This window comes from Capricornis sumatraensis, chromosome 6, assembly GCF_032405125.1.
Source record: "Capricornis sumatraensis isolate serow.1 chromosome 6, serow.2, whole genome shotgun sequence".
Lineage (NCBI taxonomy): Eukaryota > Metazoa > Chordata > Mammalia > Artiodactyla > Bovidae > Capricornis > Capricornis sumatraensis.
The window spans coordinates 49,818,101-49,821,521 of NC_091074.1; positions in this window are offsets into that span (position 1 = coordinate 49,818,101).

Consider the following 3,421-nt stretch of genomic DNA (forward strand, 5'->3'; position numbering starts at 1 on the left):
TATGGCAGAAATTAATCTTGTCCCCTCCCCCCAAATATAGAAAAGACATAAGATTAGGCTTCTAAAACCCTGGTGACCATTCTGGTTCTTGTCCTGGCCTTGCCACTAAACCAGTCATATAACAGTGACAGACAGAGTATACGGCTCAGGTCTTTCTTCAAGAGGACACCTGCTGCAGGAGGTGAGAGGTGGGTTAGCTGAAGGCCTCCAAGCTCTCAAACCTCCAGCATCCACAGTGTCCAGACCAAGACCGCGGGCTCTGGGGCTGCTCCAAGCCAACAACAGGACATTCCTGTCCATCTCTCTAATGGCCAGTCTTGGCTCTGAGTCTTCACACCAGCCAGGCCAAAGAATCCTCCAAGCTGTTCTTGGGGGCTCTTCCTGTACGATCCTTCCCACATCCCTGTCTGAGGCTCTCCCTCTTACCCCCACTGCTTCTTCCCTTTAGCTTTATGGAATATTCCTTGCATAAATCACATTTCTAAGGTGCTCTTGTTTCCCAGAGAACTTGAAACAATGCCACTGGTACCAGGAGTGGTTCTAGAAAGCTGATGAAAAGATGGGGTTTGAGACTGATCACTCATCCCAGGCTGGCAAGGAGGGTCCCAATCCAAGTGGTATGTGGGGCGCAGCTAGTCCTTGGCACAGATGGTTGTTCATCTGCTAAAAAACAGTCACTACTGATGAGCATGGGGTCATCTGGTGGAATGCCTTTGCCAGGGCAGTGGATCAGGGACTTGAAAGTTATGGTGGGGGGGTGTTCGGTGTGTACAAGGAGAATGGATGTGGAGGATTCCCCGCAGAGTGACAGTGAGAACTGGAATCAGACGGTTAAAGGCTCCTGGGGGAGGCAGAGCCATCTCTGGTCACTTGCAAAGAGGCTGCTGTCTCTGGCAGGGGAAGGGGATGATGTGAAAAGCAAGCCCAAGATTTCAGGAAGTGTGCATCTCCAGAATGTTTCAAGTGCTTACCCAGGGCATCCTGTTACACAGGAGCCAAAGACCTGACGGGGACAACCTGAGACCATGAGCTATGGAATGGGTGCCCCCGGTTTGGCTCTGCTGATGGCCCTGAACATGTGAACTTGCAGAGGTAGCCTGCACTGCCTAGTTAAGATCCAGACTCTGCTTGAGCAGGAAGGCACCATAGAGGCCTTTCCCTACAAGACAATATCTGCTCCCCAACCCCCTGGCCTTCAGGAGCAGCCCCCACTGCCTCTCCTGGCTGCCTGGCTAGTCACTTGGGTTAAACCCAACAGAGGACATGCTGAGCTTGTTGAGGGAGGAGAGAGATTACCCCCTAGAGGACCAGCAGGAGTTAGCCAGCATCCACTGTCAGGGGAGAGGCCCACCGAGGGACTGGGGTGTGAAGGGGCTGGAAGGCCAAAGAGAACAAGCGGAAAAACCTTGACTTGGACTCACTTTCTAGGAACATGGGATTTAATACTCCAGCATGGACCCCGGAAGAAGGAGGCAAACACTAAGTTTTTATTCCAGTCGCAGAACAGAGGTGAAATGCCTGAGTTACCACAGCAGATGGTAAAATAGGATAGAAAAGTAGATGGAAAATAGGATCAGAAACAGTTCATATTCCTTGGAATGAACAACGGTATTCATTTACAGTTTTGCACCAGGGCTGTGTTAGCTCGCCCACCTTCTGTCTTAATATAGTCCACAGAGATCTGGGCCATCTGGACATCCCGCAGAACAGCACACCAATTCATTACGTTTGTGAAATAAAGACATGACTAGTATGCTCGAGACCTTGCTAAGAAATGCGTGTTCAAAAAGATGGGAAATAAATGCTGAAGAGTTTCAAGGACAGGCCACTTCAGTAAAGCTTACAGGAATCCTAAGACTGGACTGAAAAAAGGAGGTGCATATTTTTAGGGTCAGGGACACGTTAGGCTATCCCTCCAAAGTGAAGACACATGGTTGCATCTCGGATTCCCTATTACAAAGAAGGGAGTACTATGCCTGGGGAGCCTTTTCATGTTCTGGCGGCCAAATACTTCACATCTAGGAATCCTGCTCTGTCTGGTCCATGCATTGAAGGGCATGACAGACTGCCAGCTTTGAATGGAACCCGGGGCAGGGAGGACTATACAGCAGGGCCAAGATGTAGCAAAGGCAGCCTCCCCACTTAGAGCAGAACATCTGGTAGACCCTGTGATGTGGGATGTGTCAGTGGTGAGAAAAGATGCAGCATCAGAGTTCATGGTAAGCCCAAGGAGCACCACAGCTTAGAGGCTTCGGGTTCTAGAGCAAGGCCAGATCATCTATAATGGGGAATCATACCCATCTCCTAGCGTTTTACTGAGACCTGAGAGAGGCAGTGCTTGCCTATAGTGTCCAATGACGGTCCTCAAACAGCTGTCCACTGGGAGGTGGGTTCTGTCTCACCGGTCCTTCCATAAAGTGAAAAGGGCCCAGCAACAATCCATTAGAACATGGAAATGTCCTGGCTTGAGTCCGAGTAAGACCAGAGGGCATGAGTCGGCTGCACAAATAGGAAGCCTCGATCTCCGCATCACCCACGTGATTGCATCAGCCCTCTTTCCTCAGCTCTCTTCTGTGGCCATAGAGCAGGGTACCTTACAAATAGCTGATGGAGGAGGAAAAATCCCCAGCAGAGTCTACAGGTGAACTGGCAAGGTTTGGGGGGGTACAAACTGAAAGTAAATAGTAGCATTACAACCTCATTCAGGTGAGAGACAGTAGAGAGGGGAATCTTCCCAGTGGGCAAGAGTATACCTAGTCATCCAGGTTATGTGGAAGGAGAAATGGCCCAAGGTGAGAGCATATAGAAATTGCTATCATTGGCCAATGCCCCAACCAGTCAAGCCACCTGGAAGGAAAAGGACGGTGGGAAACAAAGTCCAGGGTAAAGGCAGATGGGAATGGACATGGCAGGTGACCATTTTCACATGATACTACCCAACAAAGTGTTAGTCGCTCAGTCGTGTCCAGCTCTTTGCAACCCCATGGACTGTAGCCTACCAGGCTCCTCTGTCCATGGCATTCTCCAGGCAAGAATACTGAAGTGGGTAACCATTCTCTTCTCCAGGGGATCTTCCCAACCCAGAGATTGAACCCAAGTCTCCTGCATTGCAGGGCAGGCAGATTCTTTCCCATCTGAGCCACAGAGGAAGCCCAGTCAAAAGGCATCCACAATAACCACTGAACAACCGACAAGACAAGCTGATTCAGCCAGTTGACATTAGTGAGCTTGCAACACTAGACACTCTAGAGCTGGCCTGGTGGGTACATGAACATAGTGGCCACAGTGACAGAGGCCACATGTGGGCCAAGCAGCGTGAACTCCCACTTACCAAAGCCAGTCTGACCACTGATTCCTCTGAATGTAGACTGCCAGCAACAGAAACCAGTACTGAGCCCTTGAACTGGCACTGTTTCCCAGA